Source organism: Amblyraja radiata, chromosome 8 (assembly GCF_010909765.2).
Source record: "Amblyraja radiata isolate CabotCenter1 chromosome 8, sAmbRad1.1.pri, whole genome shotgun sequence".
Lineage (NCBI taxonomy): Eukaryota > Metazoa > Chordata > Chondrichthyes > Rajiformes > Rajidae > Amblyraja > Amblyraja radiata.
In genome coordinates this window covers 82,839,973-82,863,968 of record NC_045963.1, presented here as the reverse complement: position 1 = coordinate 82,863,968, position 23,996 = coordinate 82,839,973, and the positions used below count along the sequence as shown (strand labels likewise).

The 23,996-nt window shown below is 48.8% G+C and overlaps 1 long non-coding RNA gene across 1 annotated transcript; it reads left to right on the top strand.

Annotated features, from left to right (window-relative positions):
• The first annotated feature begins 1,483 nt into the window (after window positions 1-1,483).
• LOC116975797 lies at window positions 1,484-21,818 on the top strand. Its single transcript, XR_004412783.1, has 3 exons — window positions 1,484-1,717; window positions 19,175-19,254; window positions 21,662-21,818. It is a non-coding gene; the product is annotated as an uncharacterized LOC116975797 (long non-coding RNA).
• The last annotated feature ends 2,178 nt before the right edge of the window (window positions 21,819-23,996 follow it).

Genomic DNA, 23,996 nt, shown 5'->3' with positions numbered 1-23,996 from the left:
CCATCCGGACCACCAGTTGCCAGAAAAGCGGAGTTGTCCTGTATTGAGGCAACTATATGTTCCCCACTACACCATAATTATAAACTGGGATTGAATTTCATCGCAACCTTCTGTTACAATATTAAAAAAGCAATTGTACATTGTACTGTGTGAGTCAACAAACTGTGCAGTGCATCTTGTAACTGGGAAGATGCTGGCATGGAATAGAGTTGGCCTGCATTCCAGACAATGGATACTGTGTTTGAGTATTTACTCATCGCAGACTGGTGCCTTAATGGTTGTAATGTTACTGCGATAATCAATGGGGGGAAAAGGAACTGAAGATGCAGGAATATTGGTTAGAGCACAAAGTGCTGGAGGAACTCAGGAGGTCAGGCAGCATCTGTGGAAGGGCATGGATAGGCGATGTTTAGTGTCGGGAAGACCCTTCTTTACATTGATGGTAGTAGAGGGGGAGAATGCTGAATTATAAAGCAATGAAGCAAAAGAAAAAGATAGTAGACAATAGATAATAGGTGCAGGAGGAGGCCATTCGACCCTTCGATGCACATTCACTGTGATCATGGCTGATCATCCCCAATCAGTACCACGTTCCTGCCTTCTCCCCATATCCCCTGACTGCTATTTTTAAGAGCCCTATCTAGCTCTCCCTTGAAAGCATCCAGAGAACTGGCCTCCACCGCCCTCTGAGGCAGAGAATTCCACACTCACCACTCTCTGTGAGAAAAGGTGTTTCCTCGTCTCCGTTCTAAATGGCGTACACCTTATTCTTAAAGGAATAATTATCAAATGAAGGTAGACATAAAATGCTGGAATAACTCAGCGGGACAGGCAGCATCTCTGGAGAGAAGGAATGGGCGACGTTTCGGGTCGAGACCCTTCTTCAGACTGAGAGTCAGGGGAGGAGGCGGAACAAAGATAGAATGTAGTCGGAGACAGTAAGACTGGTCGGAGAACTGGGAAGGGGGAGGGTGATGGAGAGAGAGGGAAAGCAAGGGCTACTTGAAGTTAGAGAAGTCAATGTTCATACCGCTGTGGTGTAAGTTGCCCGAGCGAGGTGCTGTTCCTCCAATTTGTGCTGGGCCTCACTCTGATTGTCAATTATCAATCAGCCCGAAACATTGCCTATTTCCTTCGCTCCATAGACGCTGCCTCACCCGCTGAGTTTCTCCAGCATGTTTGTCTACCATAGAAATAGTGTGAATGTGTGATCGATGGCTGGCGTAGACTTGGCGGGCCGAAGGGCCTGTTTCCATGCTGTCTCTCTGTCTACATGGATAGGACAGGTTGGGAGGGATGTGGACCAAGCGCAGGCAGGTGGGACTAGTGTAGCTGGGACATGTTGGGCCACTGTGGGCAAGTAAGGCCGAAGGGCCTGTTTCCACACTGTATCACTCTCTAACTCCAAGTAAATGAATGTATAGACAAATGAATACAACTTAATGCAAATTGAAGCAGCTCTCTTACAATTTCTTACAGTAAAGTCTTGAAGGATTTCGGAAGTCCAAGAGCAAACAACAGCGTCAATTTGAGTCGAGGAAACTTAAGTTTCAGGCTGCAAAGTGGTCGGGGAAAGCTTCCCAAGAGCACTCGCCAACCAAGTATCCAAGAATTATCAGTGGTCACAAGTTGTGGCCGAAGCAATGACCACTGCAGGACAACATTACCAAAGCAGGAATACACTGGGATCAAACCGCGGCGGAAGGAGATAAGTGAGGTGAGCAAAGAGCAAATGCGATTAAAGTGAAAGAATACATTCAACACATGATCATCAATTCTACAGTAACATCTCCAGGCAGTGATATTTACCTATGTTCAAAAGGGAACTGCAGATGCTGGAATATCGAAGGTACACAAAATTGCTGGGGAAACTCAGCGGGTGCAGCAGCATCTATGGAGCGAAGGAAATAGGCGACGTTTCGGGCCGAAACCCTTCTTCAGACTGATGGGGGGTGGGGAAAGAAAGAAGGAAAAGGGGAGGAGGAGGAGGCGCCCGAGGGCGGGCGGATGGGAGGGTGGGAGGAGACAGCTAGAGGGTTAAGGAAGGGGAGGAGACAGCACGGGCTAGCCAAATTGGGAGAATTCAATGTTAATGCCATAAGGACGCAAGGACCCCAGACGGAATATGAGGTGCTGTTCCTCCAATTTCCGGTGTTGCTCACTCTGGCAATGGAGGAGACCCAGGACAGAGAGGTCGGATTGGGAATGGGAGGGGGAGTTGAAGTGCTGAGCCACCGGGAGGTCAGGTAGGTTATTGCGGACTGAGCGGAGGTGTTCGGCGAAACGATCGCCCAACCTACGCTTGGTCTCACCGATGTAAATCAGCAGACATCTAGAGCAGCGGATGCAGTAGATGAGGTTGGAGGAGATACAGGTGAACCTTTGTCGCACCTGGAACGACTGCTTGGGACCTTGAATGGAGTCGAGGGGGAAGGTGAAGGGACAGGTGTTGCATTTCTTGCGGTTGCAACGGAAAGTGCCCGGGGAGGGGGTGGTGCGGGAGGGAAGGGAAGAATTGACGAGGGAGTTGCGGAGGGAGCGGTCTTTGCGGAAGGCAGACATGGGGGGAGATGGGAAGATGTGGCGAGTGGTGGGGTCACGTTGGAGGTGGCGGAAATGGCGGAGGATTATGTGTTGTATTTGCCGGCTGGTGGGGTGAAAGGTGAGGACCAGAGGGACTCTGCCCTTGTTGCGTGTGCGGGGATGGGGAGAGAGAGCAGTGTTACGGGGTATGGATGAGACCCTGGTGTGAGCCTCATCTATGGTGGCGGATGGGAATCCCCGTTCCCTGAAGAACGAGGACATTTCCGATGCCCTGGTATGAAATGTCTCATCCTGGGAACAGATGCGGCGTAGGCGGAGGAATTGGGAGTAGGGGATGGAGTCTTTACAGGGGGCAGGGTGGGAAGACGTGTAGTCCAGATAGCCATGTGAGTCAGTGGGTTTGTAATGTATGTCGGTCAGGAGTCTGTCCCCTGAGATGGAGATGGTGAGGTCAAGGAATGGTAGGGAAGTGTCGGAAATCGTCCAGGTGTATTGGAGTGCCGGATGGAAGTTGGTGGTGAAGTGGATGAAGTCAGTCAGTTGTGTGTGGGTGCAGGAGGTGGCACCAAAGCAGTCGTCAATGTAGCGGAGGTAGAGGTCGGGGATGGGGCCCTGGTACGTCTCGAACAAGGATTGTTCAACGTGCCCGACAAAGAGGCAGGCGTAGCTGGGGCCCATACGTGTGCCCATAGCTACGCCTTGTGTTTGGAGGAAATGGGAGGAGTCAAATGTAAAGTTATTGAGGGTGAGGACCAACTCCGCTAAGCGGAGGAGAGTGTCAGTGGCTGGGTATAGGTTGCTTCTCTGGTCGAGGAAGAACCAGAGGGCTCTGAGGCCATCCTGGTGGGGGATGGAGGTGTAGAGTGATATTTACCTGGTGGAACAGCATGAATGAATGAATAAGTTTATTGGCCAAGTATTCACATACAAGGAATTTTCCTTGGTGCTCCGCACGCAAGTGACAACATGACATACAGTGACAGTTAGGAATGACACATAAAACATTAAACATAAATAATAAAACATTATTGGTTAAAGATCTGAATTAAATAAAATACCAGAGCAAAAGGAGGCTACAGATTTTTGTTTTATGAGTAGAGCTCAAAAAAAGGTGTTTTAATGTCTGGCTGTGGCAGCTTTGACAGTCTGGAGTCGCCTTCCAGAGGGAAGTGATTCAAAGAGTTTGTGGCCAGGGTGAGAGGGGTCAGAGATGATCTTGCCCGCTCGCTTCCTGGCCCTTGCAATGTACAGTTCATCAATGGAGGGAAGGTTGCAGCCAATAACCTTCTCAGCTGATCGGACGATTCGCTGCAGCCTCCGGATATCGTGCTTGGTGGCTGAGCCAAACCAGACCATGATGGAGAAGGTGAGGACAGACTCTACGATGCCCGTGTAGAATTGGACCATCACTCACTGATTGGACCACCGATGTTTCACTTGGCCGGCAAAGTCTCTCCACTGATTGCAGCAGAATAATCCTCGGAGGCACAGTATAATCCTTTAGACTTTAGACATGCAGCATGAAAACAGGACGTTTGGTCCACAGAGTCCGCGCCGACCTGTGATACATAGCGCTGCTCCATGCACTAGCCCTATCCTACACAATTGGGACAATTTACAATTTTACCGAAGCCTATTAATCCACAAACCTGTACATCGTTGGAGTGTGGGAGCAAACCGGAGCACCCAGAGGAAACCCACGTGGTCACAGGAGGAATTCCGTACAAACCCCGTACAGACAGCACCCATAGACAGGATCGAACCTGGCTCTCTGGCGCTGTAAGCCAGCAACTCTACCGCTGCTCCACTGTGCCACCCCTGAACTAACACTGAAGACTGTTTATCACCTGTGCAAGGGAGAATCTCTGAGCAACTCTCCGTCACACCATTAAAAACAGTTGAGAATGTGGAAGGTGAGGGGGAAAAGATTTAATAGGAATCTGAGGGGTAGATTTTTCACACAAAGGGTGGTGGGTGTACGGAACAAGCTGCCAGAGGAGATAGTTGAGGCTGGGACTATCCCAACATTTAAGAAACAGTTAGAGAAGTACATGGATAGGACGGGTTTGGAGGGATATGGACCAAATGCTGGCAGGTGGGACGAGTGTAGCCGGGACATTGTTGGCCGGTGGGCAAGTTGAGCTGAAGAGCCTGTTTCCACACCGTATCACTCTATGACTCCACCAGGGGCGCCGTACCAATGGCAGCCTCTGCCAAACTGTCTGTTTTTTCGTCTTTTTGTTATTTTTAGTTTCAAATTATGTTTTTGGAGGATTCTTGGTCTTTTTATGTAGGAGAGGGGAAGGGGGAAACCGTTTCCCAGTCACCTCCGGGTCAAGGGTGCGACTATTCTCCGAGTCGCGTCTTCGCCCCCCGCAGACTACCAACTGGATTGGCGCGGCCTTTCCTGCCAGAGACCGGCCAGAGCTTCAGCAGCGGCGGCGCAGCACTGAATTCCATCGCGGAGCGGGACGATGCCTTAACGGGGATCGCCATGTTGGAGCTCCAGATTGCTGGGCCTGCTGCTTTAACATCGTGAAGCTGTGGTTTGCGGAGTCCTGGGATCCCTTTGCCGAGGGCCGCCAGCTCGGAGCGCCCAGCTCGGCCTGTAGACTTGGGAGCCGCGGTCTCCAGTAAGAAGTGGCTGATTCGGAAACTCCATGCCGCTGAAAATGTTCTTCCGTTCCGACGTCGGAGTTCTGATCATCCCGGCGAGAGGGCTTGAACATCGAGAGAATGCGGAAGGCTCAACGGCCCCGACCACGGGTGAACAAAGAGGAAGATGACTGAACTTTCTTGCATTCCCTCACAGTGCGAATCGTTGATACTGCGGTGTGGCGATGGTCATGTTAAATTCTATCGTGTGTTGTGTTCTTTTTATTCGTATAGATGTATGGTAACTCAAAAATCTCACTGTACCAATTGGTGCATGTGGCAATAAATGTAACAAACGAAAAACAGCCAACATAATCAAGGACCTATTTCACCCCGATCATTCCCTCTATTCTCCTTCCCCTTTGGCCAAAAGATACAAAAGCCTCAAGGCCGTCCCATAAGTTAGGGTGTTATCACAGTCTTCCAACCTACCTCATTCTGGACATTCGACTTTTTCTCGGGAACTGTAACACTCCAATGCTGAAAAAGTATATTCAGGGCTATTGAGCGAGTGCAGCATAGGTTCACCATGTTAATTCCCGGGATGGCTGGACTGTCATATGCTGAGAGAACATAGAAACATAGAAAATAGGTGCAGGAGGAGGCCATTCGGCCCTCCGAGCCAGCCCCGCCATTCATTGTGATCATGGCTGATCATCCCCTATCAATAACCCGTGCCTGCCTTCTCCCCATATCCCTTGATTCCACTAGCCCCTAGAGCTCTATCTAACTCTCTCTTAAATCCATCCAGTGATTTGGCCTCCACTGCCCTCTGTGGCAAGGAATTCCACAAATTCACAAATCTCTAGGTGAAAAAGTTTTTTCTCAACTCAGTCTTAAATGGCCTCCCCTTTATTCTAAGTGTGGCCCCTGGTTCTGGACTCGCCCAACATTGGGAATATTTTTCCTGCATCTACCTTGTCCAGTCCTTTTATAATTTTATATGTTTCTATAAGATATCCCCTCATCCTTCTAAACTCCAGTGAATACAAGCCTAGTCTTTTCAATCTTTCCTCATATGACAGTCCTGCCATCCCAGGGATCAATCTCGTGAACCTACTCTGCACTGCCTCAATCACAAGAATGTCCTTCCTCAAATTAGGAGACCAAAACTGTACACAATACTCCAGATGTGGTCTTACCAGAGCCCTATACAACTGCAGAAGAACCTCTTTACTGCTACACTGAAAATTTCTTGTTATGAAGGCCAACATTCCATTAGCTTTCTTCACTGCCTGCTGTACCTGCACGCCAACTTTCAGTGACCGGTGTACAAGGACGCCCAGGTCTCGCTGCGCCTCCCCCTTACCCCATTGAGATTATAATCTGCCCCCTTATTTTTGCCACCAAAGTGGATAACCTCACATTTATCTATATTATACTGCATCTGCCACGCATCTGCCCACTCACTCAACCTGTCCAGGTCACCCTGCAACCTCCTAACATCCTCTTCACAGTTCACACTGCCACCCAGCTTTGTGTCATCTGCAAACTTGCGAGTGTTGCTCCTAATTCCCTCTTCCAAATCATTAATATATATGGTAAACAGTTGCGGCCCCAACACCAAGCCTTGCGGCACTCCACTCGCCACTGCCTGCCATTCTGAAATGGACCTGTTCACTCCTACTCATTGTTTCCGGTCTGCCAACCAATTTTCCATCCATGTCAACACCCTACCCCCAATACCATGTGCTTTAATTTTAGTCACCAGTCTCCCGTGCGGGACCTTATCAAAGGCTTTCTGAAAGTCTAGATACACTACATCGGCTCTCCTTCATCCATTTTACTTGTCATATCCTCAAAAAATTCCAGAAGATTAGTCAAGCATGATTTCCCTTTCATAAATCCATGTTGACTTGGACTAATCCTTTTGCTGCTATCCAAATGCCCCATTATTACCTCTTTAATAATTGACTCCAGCATCTTTCCCACCACCGAAGTCAGGCTAACTGGTCTGTAATTCCCCGTTTTCTCTCTCGCACCTTTCTTGAAAAGTGGGATAACATTAGCTATCCTCCAATCCTCAGGAACTGATCCTGAATCTATTGAACATTGGAAAATGATCACCAATGCGTCCACTATTTCTAGAGCCACCTCCCTGAGGTCCCTGCGATGCAGACCATCAGGCCCAGGGGATTTATCATATTACAGTCCCATTAGTCTACCCAATAGTATTTCTCGCCTAATGAAAATTTATTTCAGTTTCTCTATCCCCTTAGTTCCTCTGTTCTCCAGTACATCTGGGAGATTGTTTGTGTCTTCCTGGGAGCGGCTGGGCTTGTATACTCTGGAATTTAGAAGGATGAGAGGGTATCTTGTCGGCTTCGGCAGCCGCGGGCACCAACCAGGAAGCGGCCGTTCCAGGTGGTCCAGCCGCCGAAAGGACTCTCCCGACGCCAGGGCAAGACCACCCGGTGAGAACGGCCAGGGACATCGGGCCTCCGTAGAGGCAATTGCAGTGGCCTCAATAGGCCTGTCTTTGGGGTGAACATGGGGTGGGGACTGGACATTGTGCCTTCTCCCACAGTGGTGTCCACTGTGGGGGGATGATTTTTTTGTCTAATTGTAGTCCTGTAGGTCTGTGTCCAAGATGGCTGCCGTGAAGGGAGAGTGGACGCTGGCGCGCTTTGGCTGCCGCTGCTCTCTCTTCACACTGTGTTTTTGATTTTCTGTTTTTGGATTGAATTCTGTTTTTAATTTGTGTCTCTGTGATGTCTTTATTACTTGTTATATTCCGATTATATGTTATTCCGATTACTATGTAAGGTGACCTTGAGATGTCTGAAAGGCGCCCATTAAATAAAATTTATTATTATTATTATTATCTTATTGAAACATATAAGATTATTAAGGGTTTGGACACGCTAGAGGCAGGAAACATGTTCCCGATGTTGGGGGAGTCCAGAACCAGGGGCCACAGTTTAAGAATAAGGGGCAAGCCATTTAGAACGGAGATGAGGAAAAACTTTTTCACCCAGAGAGTTGTGAATCTGTGGAATTCGCTGCCTCAGAGGGTGGTGGAGGCTGGTTCTCTGAATGCTTTCAAGAGAGAGCTCTTAAAGATAGTGGAGTCAAGGGATATGGGGAGAAGGCAGAAACGGGGTACTGATTGTGGATGATTAGCCATGATCACATTGAATGGCGGTGCTGGCTCGAGGGGCTGAATGGTCTACTCCTGCATCTATTGTCTATTGCATGATTATATTTTTCCCTTTGTCCTGGCTGTTGTACATGTGTCTGGCGTGATGGTACATATGCGTAGTGTGATCTGATTTAATTGGGTCGCATGCAAACATAAGCTTGTCACTGTATGATATGTGACATTAATAATCCAACACCAATACCAATCATTGTGACATGAACAAAATGTTGTATACATTTTACGGGAGCATTCAGTTCTGAATCCCAATTTTTATTGAGCAATCGTGACTTTCTCTGCGAATTCACATTAGTGGCCTGACTGCCTGATATCAAACTGAATCAATCAGCTGCCTTCTCAACCTTCAGCTTTTCCTGCAGTTGGGACACACTTGTGAGCAATTTTGGACACCATATCTGAGGAAGGATGTGCTGGCTCTGGAGAGGGTCCAGAGGAGGTTTACAAGAATGATCCCAGGAATGAGTAGGTTAACCTATGATGAGCGTTTGTCGGCACTGGGCCTGTACTCGCTGGAGTTTAGAAGGATGAGGGGACACCTCATTGAAACTTACAGAATAGTGAAAGGCTTGGATAGAGTGGATGTGGAGAGGATGTTTCCACTAGTGGGAGAGTTTAGGACTAGAGGCCATAGTCCCAGAATTAAAGGACGTTCCTTTAGGAAGGAGATGAGGAGAGGGTGGTGAAACTGTGAAATTCTTTGCCACAGACGGCTGTGGAGGCCAAGTCAGTGGATATTTTTAAGGCAGAGACAGATAGATTCTTGATTAGTATGGGTGTCAGAGGTTATGGGGAGAAGGCAGGAGAATGTTAGGAAGGAGAGATAGATCAGCCATGATTGCATGGTGGAGAGGACTTGATGGGCCGAATGACCTAAATCTGCTCCTATCCCATATGACGTTATGAGAATTCATCTCCAGATATTGCCTTCTGCTATTTCTGGAAGAACTGAGAATGTTAAATTAATATATGCTGTAGTGGCACGGTGGCGTATCAGTAGAGTTACTGCTTTACAGCGCCGGAGACCCGGGTTCGATCCTTACCTTGGGTACTGTCTATATGGAGTTTCTTTGTTTGTATTGAGTCTGTATGGTCTCCCCGTGACCACCTGGGTGCTCCAATTTCCTCCCACATTCCAAAGAGATACAGGCTTGGAGGTGAATTGGCTTTGGTAAAATTGTAAATTGTAAATTGTTCCTAGTGTGTAGGATAGTGGCGGGGGGAGAGGGGGGGGGGGTGTGAGAGATAGAGGGAGAATTGTGTATATTTTGGATGGGAGGGGATAGGAGACATGGCAGGAGTTCATACCATTGCATATCCAACATTAATCACAATCACAATAATACTTTATTAGCCAAGTATGTTTTGCAACATATGATTTGCCGTACAGTCATACAAATAACAAGCAACAGAACACACAAAATACATTTTAACATAAACATCCACCACAGTGACTCCTCCACATTCTTCACTGTTTTGGAAAACGAAAAAAAGTTCAATCTCTTCACTTCTTTGTTCTCCCGCGGTCGGGGGCCTCGAGCCCTCCGTTGACGGGGCGATCTTGACTCCCGTAGCCGGCGGCGTTTGGGCCCTCCGCGTCGAGGCGATCAGCTCCTGCATCGGGGGGATGTCAGCTCCCCCACGCCGGGCGATCGAACCTTCCATGACATCGGAGCTCCCAACATCCACGGCCTCTCCCGAGACTGCGAGCTCCCGATGCAAATACCGCAGACCGATGTAAGTCCACCCCCCCCCCCACAGTGCGGCCCAAGGTCAGTCCAAGGAGGCCTCCAGCTCCATCGATGGTAGGCCGCAGAGCGACCAGAGAATGCGACCCAAAAACCTTTAACACACACTAAAAATAAAAAAGATGAAAAACAGCCAGACTGTTGGCGGGCTGCCAATGGTATGGCACCACTGGTGGAGGCTTATCTGAGACAAGTTAAGCACGCAAGTGAACATTGCAGCTGCAGAAATGAATTAACTGCAACAGGGCTCCTTGAACTCCTAGTTCTATAATTGTTTTGCATTGATTTTACTCTTCAGTGTAGCATTGTTAGAAAGGGCTAAGAACCAATAAACCGATACAAACATTTTGCATTAGCGACATGATGTGAACTTTCAGATCGATTCATTACATAAAACCTAGTTTCTCTGTCCATTTCTGGTTATAAAAGACAAGTAGTTGGTAATGAACTTGTGGCTGGTGATAAAATCCTCTTTGTATTTCTGTCATTCTTTTTATACACACAGCTTTCTGAAATCTGTTTGCTTCCATGTCCACAGCACGATAGATATTGAGAAGGGTCTTGAGCCGCAAACGTCACCCATTCCTTCTCTCCAGAGATGCTGCCTGTCTAGTTTATTTTAGAGATACATCGCGGTAACAGGCCCTTCGGCCCATCGAGCCTGCACCGACCAGCGATCCCTGCACAGGAAGACTATCCTACACATTGGTGACACTTTACATTTGCACCAAGTCAATTAACCAGCGAACCTGTACATCTTGGGAGGAAACCGAAGATCTCGTAGAAAACCCACGCATGTCACGGGGAGAACGTACAAACTCCGTACAGACAGCACCCGTAGTCAGGATGGAACCCGGGTCTCTGGCGCTGTGAGGCAGCAACTCTACCGCTGAGCCATCGTGATGCCCTATGTCCCGCTGAGTTACTCCTGCATTTTGTGTCTATAATAGATATTGCCAAAGTGCGTTCATATCAAATATATTGATTTGATTCCCTATAACCTGATTTTAGAAAGCTATTTCCACAATAAGAATGACATAAATAGAAAACGGGATATTAAAAGTGTCAAATTAAATGAGTAGCTGATATTTATTTTTAACCGCATTTCCAGAGACCCGGGTGTGATCTTGATCTTGGGTGCTGTCTGTGTGGAGTTTGTATGTTCCCCTTACGGCCGCATGTGTTTCTTCCGGGTGCTCCGGTTTCTTCCCACATTCCAAAAGCACCGGATACGTAGATTAATTGGCTTCTGCAAACTGCTTCTAGTGTGCAGGGAGTGAATAAGAAAGTGGGATAGCATAGAACTAGTGTGGATGGGTGATTAACGGTTGGCATGTACTTGGTGGGCCGAAGGGCCTGTTTCAGTGCGGTATCTTTCAATCAATCGGTGAATCTAAACTAACCAGACTTTGACATTGTAAGACACAGAGTGCTGGAGTAACTCAGCGGGTCAGGCAGCATCTGTGGAGAACATGGATAGGTAACGTTTCACAGAGTGCTGGAGTAACTCAGCGGGTCAGGCAGCATCTGTGGAGAACATGGATAGGTAACATTTCACAGAGTGCTGGAGTAACTCAGCGGGTCAGGAAGCATCTGTGGAGAACATGGATAGGTGACGTTTCGGAACCTTGCTCAGACTCCTGAAGAAGGATCCTGATGTGATACATTACCTATCCATGTTCTCCAGAGATGCTGCCTGACCCACTGAGTTACTCCAGCCTCCTAATCCCATTTTCCTGCCTTCTCCCCATAACCCTTGACACCCATTCCAATCAAGAATTTGTAAGAAGGAACTGCAGATGCTGGTTTAAACTGAAGATAGACACAAAAAGCTGGAGTAATGCATTGGGACAGGCAGAATATCTCGAGAGAAGGAATGGGTGATGTTTCGGGTCGAGACCCGAAGAAGGGTCTGAAGAAGTGTCTCGTCCGGAAACGTCACCCATTCCTTCTCTCCAGAGATGCTGCCTGTTACTCCAGCATTTTGCGTCTATCTTCTAAACAAGAATTTGTCTATCTCTGCCTTAAAAATATCCACCAACTTGGCTTCCTCTGTTAACTACCTTCTGGCTAAAGAAGTTCCTCCTCAACTCCTTTCTAAAAGAGCGCTCTTTAATTCTGAAGCTTTGACAGACAATAGACAATAGGTGCAGGAGTAGGCCATTCAGCCCTTAGAGCCAGCACCGCCATTCACTGTGATCATGGCTGATCATCCACAATCAGTACCCTGTTCCGGCCTTCTCCCTATATCCCTTGACTCCGCTATCTTTAAGAGCCTAAATCGCGAATGTATATTGTAAATAACTGCGGTCCCAGCACCGAGCCTTGCGGTACCCCACTTGTCACTGCCTGCCATTCTGAAAGGGACCCGTTAATCCCTACTCTTTGTTTCCTGTCTGCCAACCAATTTTCTATCCATGTCAGCACTCTACCCCCAATACCACGTGCCCTAATTTTGCCCACTAATCTCCTATGTGGGACCTTATCAAATGCTTTCTGAAAGTCCAGGTACACTACATCCTTGTCCATTTTCCTAGTTACATCTTTATAAAATTCCAGAAGATTAGTCAAGCATGATTTCCCCTTCGTAAATCCATGCTGACTTGGACCGATCCTGTTACTGCTATCCAAATGTGCCGCTATTTCATCTTTTATAATTGACTCCAGCATCTTCCCCACCACCGATGTCAGGTTTACTTGTCTATAATTCCCCGTTTTCTCTCCCATCAGCTAATAACATTAGCTACCCACCAATCCACAGGAACTGATCCTGAAACTATAGCACATTAGAAAATTATGACCAATACGTCCACGATTTCTAGAGCCACCTCCTTAAGTGGCCTGAGATGTGGACCATCAGGCCCTGGGGATTTATCAGCCTTCAGTCCCATCAGTCCACCCAACACCATTTCCTGCCTAATGTGAATCTCCTTCAGTTCCTCAGTCACCCTGGGTCCTCTGGCCACTAGTACATCTTGGAGATTGTTTGTGTCCTCCTTAGTGAAGATGGATCCAAAGTGCCTGTTCAACTCATCTGCAATTTCCTTGTTCCCCATAATAAATTCACCTGTTTCTGTCTTCAAGGAATCCACATTAACTATTGTTTTCCTCTGCACATACCTAAAGAAGCTTTTACTATCCTCCTTTATATTCTTGGCTAGCTTACCTTCCTACCTCATCTTTTCTCCCCGTATTGTCTTGTTACTTATCTTCTGTTGCTCTTTAAAATGTTTCTAATCCTCTGGCATCCCGCTCATCTTTGCTATGTTATACTACTCTTTTATTTTTATACTGTCCCTGACTTCCCTTGTCAACCACGGTCACCTCTTGCTCCCCTTAGAATCTTTCTTCCTCTTTGGAATGAACTGATCCTGCACCTTCTGTATTATTCCCAGAAATACCTGCCACTGTTGTTCCACTGTCATCCCTGCTAGGGTATCTTTCCAGTCAACTTTGGCCAGCACCTCCCTCAAGCCTCCATAGTCCCCTTTGTTCAACTGTAACACTGACACCTCCAATTTTACCTTCTCCCTCACAAATTGTAGATTATGATAGGAAAGTTAATTAACGCCACACAAGGTCTTGTTTAATATGGGTGTCAGGGTTATGTGGGTCCTCCCACACTCCAAAGACCAGGTTAGATGTTTAATTGGTTTTGAATAAATATAAATTGTGTGTAGGATAGTGTTAGTGTGTGGGATTGCTGGTCGGTGGGCCGAAGGGCCTGTTTCCACGCTGTAGTCCTAAACCAGGGGTGGGCAGCCTTGTTCTGCATAGGGGCTGGGACGCACGTCTGTGAGCGGATGGCAGGCCACATCTATCACGTGTACACATGGATCCCGTCTCTATCCCGCCCCGGATGGCAGGCATCAAATCACGTGTTCCCCTGACGATTTTCCCCTGATAATCACGGGGGGAAAATCCGCCTGCAGGCCGGATGATTTCGGGTTAGGGGCCGCAGTCGGCCCGGGGGCCACAGGTTGCCGACCCCTGCTCTAAACTAAACTAAACTAAACTAAATCAGCAGAATCAGTAGAAGAAAGAGGAAATAACAATAGATTACACAACGGGGTAATCATTTATCTAGGTTTAATTCTCTGGTAAAATTATAAGAATAATTCCATTTTGCCTGCATGACACTGGTGGGAAATTGAGCTGTGTTGCACTGACTATGACAGGCCGCGAATGACAAGCTATTAACCTAAGATTTCAGGAGGAATGAACACACAGATGCATTGGTGTTAGATAGTACATTGGTCCTGTCAGCTGGTTAAGAGTGAGGTCAACCACATTGTGTTCAATGTCAAGGATTTAATGAACAGTCAAGGTTTCAAGAGTGACCTTGGAGAGAGAAAGATAAATTCAATTTTATTCCACAAATGAGATGTCACTCTGTGAGCTGCAGATTTTTTTTCCCTGAGTTTAACGTCTCTTGAGTGTTTGAGAAGCAGGTTAGTGAAAGAGTCGAGTTATACGTTGGTGCACGTTGGAAAATAGTGAAAAAAAAAGAGGTCATCGTGACATTAACCTCCATAATCTCCAGGACTGGACATGGACCTTGCAGAACTGGCATTGATAGGGTGGTGAAGATGGCTGTTGGTACTAGCCTTCATCAGTCAGGGGAATAAATACAGAAGATAGACAGTAAATGCTGGTAGACAAAAATGCTGGAGAAACTCAGCGGGTGAGGCCGCATCTATGGAGCGAAGGAAATAGGTGACGTTTCGAGTCGAGACCCGAGTCCGAAGAAGGATCTCGACCTGAAACGTCACCAACTCCTTCTGGGGTGGTGTGGGGGGGAGAGGGTGGTGTGGGGGGAGGGGGTTGGTGTGGGGGGAGGGGTTGGTGTGTGGGGAGGGGGTTGGTGTGGGGGGAGGGGTGGTGTGGGGGGGAGGGGGTGGTGTGGGGGGAGGGGGTGGTGTGTGGGGGGAGGGGGTGGTGTGTGGGGGAGGGGTGGTGTGGGGGGGAGGGGGTGGTGTGGGGGGGAGGGGTGGTGTGGGGGGAGGGGTTGGTGTGGGGGGAGGGGAGGGGATGTGGGGGGTTCGGTGGTGTGGGGGGAGGGGTGGGTGTGGGGGGAGGGGGGTGGTGTGGGGGGAGGGGGTGGTGGTGTGGGGGAGGGGGTGGTGTGGGGGGGAGGGGGTGGTGGTGTGGGGGGAGGGGTTGTGTGTGGGGGGTTCGGTGGTGTGGGGGGAGGGGTGGTGTGGGGGGGAGGGGGGTGGTGTGGTGGGACGTGGTGGTGTGCGTGGAGGGGGTGGTGTGGGGGGGGGGGGTGGTGTGTGGGGGGAGGGGGTGGTGTGGGGGGGGTGGTGTGGGGGGTGGTGTGGGGGGAGGGGGGTGTGTGGGGGGGGGGTGGTGTGGGGGGGAGGGGGTGCTGTGGGGGGAGGGGGTGGTGTGGGGGGGGGGGGGTGGTGTGGGGGGAAGGGGTGGTGTGATATAGGGTAGCGTTTTTGCACAAATTTAATTACAATGCAGACCGGAAATTATACAATAGACAATAGACAGTACGTGCAGGATGAGGCCATTCGGCCCTTCAAGCCAGCACTGCCATTCAATGTGATCATGGCTGATCGTCCCCAATCAGTACCCCGTTCCTGCCTTTTGTATTGTATTGTATTGTATTGTATTGTATTCAAATTTATTGTCATTGTCTCAGTTAGAGACAACGAAATGAATTTCCCTTACAGGCAGTATCATAAAAATAAAAATAAATAAATAATAATAATAAATAATAAAACATATTAAAAATAAAATAGAATTTAAAAAAAGCACAAACACTGAAAGTCCACGACACAACATAACACAGTGGCACCAAGGTGAGGAAGGCACCATAGTCCAGCCAGCCTCCCCTCCGTTCTTCCCAGATTTTCACTCGTGGTCGAGGCCTTCCTAGCACCCGCAGTCGCCGCCCCGGGCGGCCCGATGTTCAGGCCCTCACGCCGGGCTGGTGGAACGCCGACGCCGAACCCCGACGGTGAACATCCTCCTCCTCAGCGGCCCGGACCTCCTGATCAGCCGCCTCCCGCAGCCGGAGTCCGCAGCCCCCGAAGTCCGCAGCAGCTCCCGAGTCCGCAGCAGCTCCCGAGTCCGCAGCTCCCGAGTCCGCAGCTCCCGAGTCCGCAGCGCCCGAAGTCCGCAGCTCCCGAGTCCGCAGCAGCTCCCGAGTCCGCAGCAGCTCCCGTGTCCGCAGCAGCTCCCGTGTCCGCAGCGCCCGTGTCCGCAGCTCCCGAGTCCGCAGCTCCCGTGTCCGCAGCTCCCGAGTCCGCAGCTCCCGAGCCGGGCAGAGTCGCAGGACCCCGCGTTGTCTATCAGCGCCGCCCGCGTTGGGAGCTCCGCAAACCGCAGCTCCATGATGTCGGTGCAGCAGGTCCAGCACTCCGGGCTCCAGACGGCGATCCCCGGTAAGGCATCGCCAGCCTCGCGATGTATCAGCGCTGTCCCGCCGCTGCTGGAGCTCTGGTCGCAGGGAAGTCCACGCCAATCCAGTAGGTAGGCCGCTGGTGGTGGGGGGGGGGGGGGGGGCGAGGACGCGACTCGAATAAAAGTTGCGTCTTCACCAGGAAGCGGCTGAAGGACGGTATCCCCCGCACCGTGCCCTCTTCCCCCACATCAAAACACCAAAAAAACACAAAAAAACACACTTTTACATAACTAAATAAACAAAAAAACAAAAAGATACCGGGCTGTAGGTGGAGGCAGCTGACGCCAGCGCCACCGGAAGTACAACACAAGCCTTCTCCCCATATCCCCTGACTCGACAGAAAATTCCACAGACTCACCACTCTCTGTGAGAAAAAGTGTTTCCTCGTCTCCGTTCTAAATGTCTTACTCCTTATTCTTAAACTGTGGCCCCTGGTTCTGGACTCCCCCAACACTGGGAACATGTTTCCTGCCTCTAGCGTGTCCAAGCCCTTAACAATCTTATACGTTTCAATGAGATACCCTCTCATCCTTCTAAACTCCAGAGTGTACAAGCCCAGCTGCTCCATTCTCTCAGCATATGACAGTCCCATCATCCCGGGAATTAACCTTGTAAACCTACGCTGCACTCCCTCAATAGCAAGAATGTCCCTCCTCAAATTAGGGGACCAAAACTGCACACAATACTCCAGGTGTGGTCTCACTAGGGCTCTGTACAACTGCAGAAGGACCTCTTTGCTCCTATATTCGATTCCTCTTGTTATAAAGGCCAACAAGTTAGCTTTCTTCACTACCTGCTGTACCTGCATGCTTACTTTCATAGACTGATGTACAAGGACCCCCCAGATCCCGTTGAACTGCCCCTTTTCCCAACTTGACGGCATTTAGATAGTAATCTGCCTTCCTGTTTTTGCTACCAAAGTGGATAACCTCACATTTATCCTCATTAAACTTCATCTGCCATGCATCTGCCCACTCCCCCAACCTGTCCAAGTCACCCTGCATTCTCACAGCATCCTCCTCACAGTTCACACTGCCACCCAGCTTTGTGTCATCAGCAAATTTGCTAATGTTACTTTGAATCCCTTCATCCAAATCATTGATGTATATTGTAAATAGCTGCGGTCCCAGCACCAAGCCTTGCGGTACCCCACTAGTCACTGCCTGCCATTCTGAAAGGGACCCGTTAATCCCATCTCTTTGTTTCCTGTCTGCCAACCACTTCTCTATCCATGTCAGCACTCTACCCCCAATACCATGTGCCTCATTTTGCCCACTAATCTCCTATGTGGGACCTTATCAAATGGACTGTTCCCTGAAATCTTTCAGAGCCGGTGTAAGAGCAAGTAATTATTCTGAACGACTGTATGTTGACATGGCGTTAATGTATCAACACCGGTCCTGTCTCCTAATGTTAACAGCAGTGTACAGGAACAGAATAGCCATGGGCGGCAATGTGGCGCAGTGGAAGAGTTGCTGCCTCACAGCGCCAGAGACCCGGGTTCGATCCTGACTACGGGTGCTGTCTGTACAGAGTTTGTACGTTCTCCCCATGACATGCGTGTGTTTTCTCCGGATGCTCCAGTTTCCTCCCTCACCCGAAAGCCATACAGGTTTGTAGGTTAATTGGCTTCTGTAAATTGTAAATTGTCCCCGGTGTGTGTAGGGTAGTGTTAGTATGCGAGACTCGATGGGCTGAAGGGCCTGTTTCCACGCTGTATCTCTAAACTAAATTAAACTACATTAAGGTAGTCAAAAATGCTGGAGAAACTCAGCAGGTGAGGCAGCATCTATGGAGCGAAGGAATGGGTGAGGTTTCGGGTCGAAGAAGGGTCTGAAGAAGTCTGAAGTCTGACGAAGGGTCTCGACCCGAAACATCACCTATTCCTTTGCTCCAAAGATGCTGCCTCTCCCGCTGCACTTTTGTCCACCTTCGATTTTTCCAGCATCTGCAGTACTTCCTTAAACTAAACTGAAGTATCTTTACATGCTGCCGGCTATTACAAAAGCAAACCCCTCTCTCCCCAAGCACCAGCAGTAATTAACACTGATTTTCACTTCGGTACAGTATACTGCTGGAGAGCTGTGGCCTCCAGCTGCACAGAGGGTTCAACGGTATGATTGCTTTTTGCTTTTCCTTTTCATAGCAGACAATAGACAATAGACAATAGGTGCAGGAGGAGGCCATTTGGCCCTTCGAGCCATTCAATGTGATCATGGCTGATCATCCACAATCAGTACCCCGTTCCTGCCTTCTCCCCATATCCCCTGACTCCGCTATTTTTAAGAGCCCTATCTAGCTCTCTCTTGAAAGTATCCAGAGAACTGGCCTCCACCACCCTCTGAGGCAGAGAATTCCACAGACTCACCACTCTCTATGAGAAAAAGTGTTTCCTCGTCTCCGTTCTAAATGACTTACTCCTTATTCTTAAACTGTGGCCCCTGGTTCTGGACTCCCCCAACATCGGGAACATGTTTCCTGCCTCTAGCGTGTCAAAGCCCTCAACAATCTTATATGTTTCAATGGGAAACCCTCTCATCCTTCTAAACTCCAGTGTACAAGCCCAGCCGCTCCATTCTCTCAGCGTATGACTGTCCCGCCATCCCGGGAATTAACCTTGTAAACCTTGTAACAGACCTATTTGTATTACAGAGTGTGAAGCTGTGTCAGTCTGTGAGAAGGAATCCCACCCGGCCACGGAGAAGCATTAAGGCCCAGCATCTCGCTTTGAAGTAAGGATGTCATTTTCTTTTAAACCAAGTGCCTATTTTATGATCCATAAGTGATAGGAGCGGTATTAGGCCATTCGGCCCATCGAGTCTACTCCGCCATTCAATCATGGCTGATCTATCTCTCCCTCCTAACCCCATTCTCCTGCCTTCTCCCCATAACCCCTGACAGAATAGATTACAAAGATTCAGGGCGGCACGGTGGCGCATCGGTTCAGCTGCTGTCTTAACAGCGCTTGCGGCACCAGAGACCCGGGTTCGATCCCGACTACGGGTGCTGTCTGTGCGGAGTTTGTACGTTCTCCCCGTGACCTGCGTGGGTTTTCTCCGAGATCTTTGGTTTCCTCCCACACTCCAAAGACGTGCAGGTTTGTAGGTTAATTGGTTAGGTGTAGTCCCTAGTGTGTATAGGATAGTGTTAATGTGCGGGGATCGCTGGTTCGTCGGCGCGGACTCGGTGGGCCGAAGGGCCTGTTTCTGCACTGCATCTCCAAACTAAATAATTGAGGGGCTTTGATGAGATTACACTGAGGGCTAGCATCGACTTGATGGACCAAATTGCCTCCTATTATGCAGCAAAGTAATAAGAATAACTGTTAATGAGCTTATTGTGGACAATTGGCCTCTAATCAACGTCAAGCTAAACATTCTAGTCTGGCTGCAAAGTCCTTTGGAAAGACCAGAGAAATTTCCTTTGGAAATACAGAAATTCCAAAACTGTCAAGCATATTGTACTGGTTTTCTGGAATTGCAGACCCAAAACATAACACAACATCTGTTGATTTTATCACAGTATTCGGGCTGAATTCATCTTTCTGAGCTTTGTTCTCATTTGAGTTTCAATGTTCCCCTCACACTTGGAAGTTGTTCATAAATTCAGAAGTTCTCGAGGCAGAATTAGGCCATTCGGCCCATCAAGTCTACTCCGCCATTCAATCGTGGCTGATCTATCTCTCCCTCTCAACCCCATTTTCCTGCCATCCCCCCCATAACTCCTGACACGCGCACTAATCAATGATCTGTCATTCTCCACCTTAACAATATCCATTGAAACATATAAGATTATTAAGGGTTTGGACACACTAGAGGCAGGAAACATGTTCCCGATGTTGGGGGAGTCCAGAACCAGGGGCCGCAGTTTAAGAATAAGGAGTAAGCCATTTAGAACGGAGACAAGGAAACACTTTTTCTCACAGAGAGTTGTGAGTCTGTGGAATTCTCTGCCTCAGAGGGCGGTGGAGGCCGGTTCTCTGGATAATTTCAAGAGAGAGCTAGATAGGGCTCTTAAAGATAGCGGAGTCAGGGGATATGGGGAGAAGGCAGGAACGGGGTACTGATTGTGGATGATCAGCCATGATCACATTGAATGGTGGTGCTGGCTCGGTGCTGACTCCTGCACCTATTTTCTATGTTTCTATGTCTATTGTCTATTGTCATTGACTTGGCTTCCACAGCCTTCTGTGCCAATGAAGTCCACAGTGACAATGTTAGGCCACAGTTGTATTTGAGAAGCAGAGGAGACTATGGCTGTCTGACTGACCTCCTGATTACATTTCATCTTTGTATGCCTCATTGTCAGCTTCCCCCAGCTGGCAACGATCCATTCCACATAGTCCTTGAACAGTGTCCTCTTTAATAGCTCTTTGTCACTCCTCACCCTTCCATATCTCTGTGTCTCCCTCTCCCCTCACTCTCAATCTGTAGAAGGGTCTCGACCCGAAATGTCACCCATTCCTTCTATCCAGAGATGCTGGATGTGGAGAGGATGTATCCACTAGTGGGAAAGTCTAGGGTGTGGCCCAACTGCGCTGGGCCACTCACTGGCAATGGAGGAGGCCCCGGACAGAAAGGTCGGATTCGGAATGGGAGGGGAAGTTGAGTCGAGACCCGAAACGTTGCCTATTTCCTTCGCTCCATAGATGCTGCCTCACCCGCTGAGTTTCTCCAGCATTTTTGTCTACCTTCGATTTTCCAGCATCTGCAGTTCCTTCTTAAACTATCTCCACCCTCACTTTTCGCATAGGTTTTTTTTAGTTTAGAGATACAGCGCGGAAACAGGCCTTTCGGCCCACTGAGTCCGTGCCGACCAGCGATTCCCGCACATTAACACACTAGGCACAATTTACATTTACACCAAGCCAATTAACCTGCAAACTTGCACGTCTTTGGTGTGTGGGAGAAAATCGAAGATCTCAGAGAAAACCCACGCAGGTCACGGGGAGAACGTACAAACTCCGTACAGACAGCACCCGTAGTCGGGATCGAACCCAGGTCTCTGGCACTGCATTCGCTGTAAGGCAGCAACTCTACCGCTGCACCACCTGGCTGCTTGGTTGTACCAAGCTGCACCAACCTACTCTGTAGATGCTTGTGTAACCACTCGCCTAACAATAACACCATTGCAAATCAGCAGGTGCCTTCAGAGCTCTCAGTTATTCACGAGGACAGACCAGGCCAACAGAACCGCAAGGATATGCTCACAGAACCCTACCGAGGACAAGTTGCTGTTGCCATCATCGTTTATCAGTGGCAGTCCATTTCTTCTTCCACGGATGTCGTCGGCTCTGGGAAAGGTCCACCTAGCCGGCCAATGGGGTAAGTTTTACGCATGTATGTTTTAGGGCAGATGTCGTCAAGTTGGAAAAGGCACAGAGATTTACGAGGACCTCAGCGGGTGAGGCAGCATCTATGGTGCAAAGTAAATAGGCGATGTTCAATACAATCAGGCCTCACACAAGTACAATGGGTGGAATGAGGAGAAAAGTACCAAGAGTCACACCCTAGCGGTATGAATATTGACTTCTCCATTTTCAGGTAGTCCTTGCATTCTCCCTTCTTCCCCTCCCCTTCCCAGCTCTCCCACAGCCTACTGTGTCCGCGTCTTCCTTTCTTCTTCCCACCCCCCTCCCCGACATCAGTCTGAAGAAGGGTCTCAACCCGAAACGTTGCCTATTCCTTCGCTCCATAGATGCTGCCTCACCAGCTGAGTTTCTCCAGCATTTTTGCAAACCTTCCATTTTCCAGCGTCTGCAGTTCCTTCTTAGAGATTTACAAGGATGTTGCCAGGACTAAAGGGTCTGAGCTACAGGAAGAGGTTGAGTAGGCTGCGACTCTATTCCTGTGATCATACAGAGGTGTATATAATCATGAGAGGAATAGATCGGGTAGAAGCACAGAGACTCCTGCTCAGAGTAGAGGAATCGAGGACCAGAGGGCATAGGTTCAAGGTGAAGGGGAAAAGATTTAATAGGAATCTGAGGGCTAATGTTTTTACACAAAGGGTGGTGGGTGTATGGAACAAGCTGCCAGAGGAGGTAGTTGAGGCTGGGACTACCCCAATGTTGAAGAAACATAGACAGGTACATGGATAGGACAGGTTTGGAGGGATATGGACCAACTGCGGGTAGGTGGGACTAGTGTAGCTGGGACATGTTGGCCGGTGTGGGCGAGTTGGGCCGAAGGGCCTATTTCCATGCTCTCTGGCTCTATGAGTATGCTGTAATCTTCAAGTTCAAACTGGTTACCTCCAGGATCATGAGTTGAGGACAACTATTCAATCTCATAGATCTTTAAGCTTCATACTAACACGGTCACTTTGCAATTAGTACAGCACAATCCTATCTGTGCCAAACGCAATGCCAAGCTGAATGCAAGAGTCAAGAGTGTTTTATTGTTATATGTCCCAGATGGGACAATGAAATTCTTACTTGCTGCAGCACAACACAATATGTGAATATGTAAACATAGTACATGATGGGGGAAGAGAGAGAAAATTAAATGTTCAATAAATAACAAATATAGCACAATAATAATATACTTTTGCAGTTCAGAGCTCAGAGCTTCTTCGCTGTTGTGTTTAATAGCCTGTTGGCTGCAGGGAAGAAGCTGTTCCTGACCCTGGACGTTACAGTTTTCAGGCTCCTGTACCTTCTTCCCGATGGCAGTGGTGAGATGAGTGTGTGGCCAGGATGGTGTTGTTGAGGCAGCGACTGCGATAGATCCCTTCGACGGTGGGGAGGTCTAAGCCGGTGAAGGACTGGGCAGTGGTCACAACTTTATGTAATCTTTTTCACTCCTGGACGTTCGTTGCCGAACCAGGCCACGATGCAACCAGTCAGAATGCTCTCTACCGTGCACCTGTAGCAGTTTAGGAGAATGTCCGTAACTCATCTCCTCTGCCTGCATGCGGTCCACATCCCTCCATGCCCCGCGTACCCATACCTTTGTAAAAGCCGACGATAGACACAAAAAGCTGGAGTATCTCAGCAGGACAGGCAGCATCTCTGAAGAGAAGGAATGGGTGACGTTTGGGGTCGAGATCCTTCTTCAGACTGGTTAGGGGCAAGAGAAGCAAGGGATATAGATGGTGATGTGGAGAGATAAAGAACAATGAATAAAAGATATGCAAAAAGGTAACGACAATAAAGGTAACAGGCCATTGTTAGCTGTTTGTAGGGTGAAAATGAGAAGCTGGTGTGACAACACCTCTAAAGCCCCTGTCCCACTTAGACCTAAACAGGGGACAAGGGCTTAAGACACCACTATCGCACCTGCCTCCTGTGACTAAGGGGGGAATTTATGCTTGGATTCATAGAATGTGAGCAAGATGCTAAACAAATACCTTTCATAGGTATTCACCAAGGATAAGGGCATGGAGGACAGTGGAATCAGTGTGGGTATGCTCATATGCTCAAGCCAGTTAACCTAGAAACCTGCACGTCTTTGGAGTGTGGGAGGAAACCAGA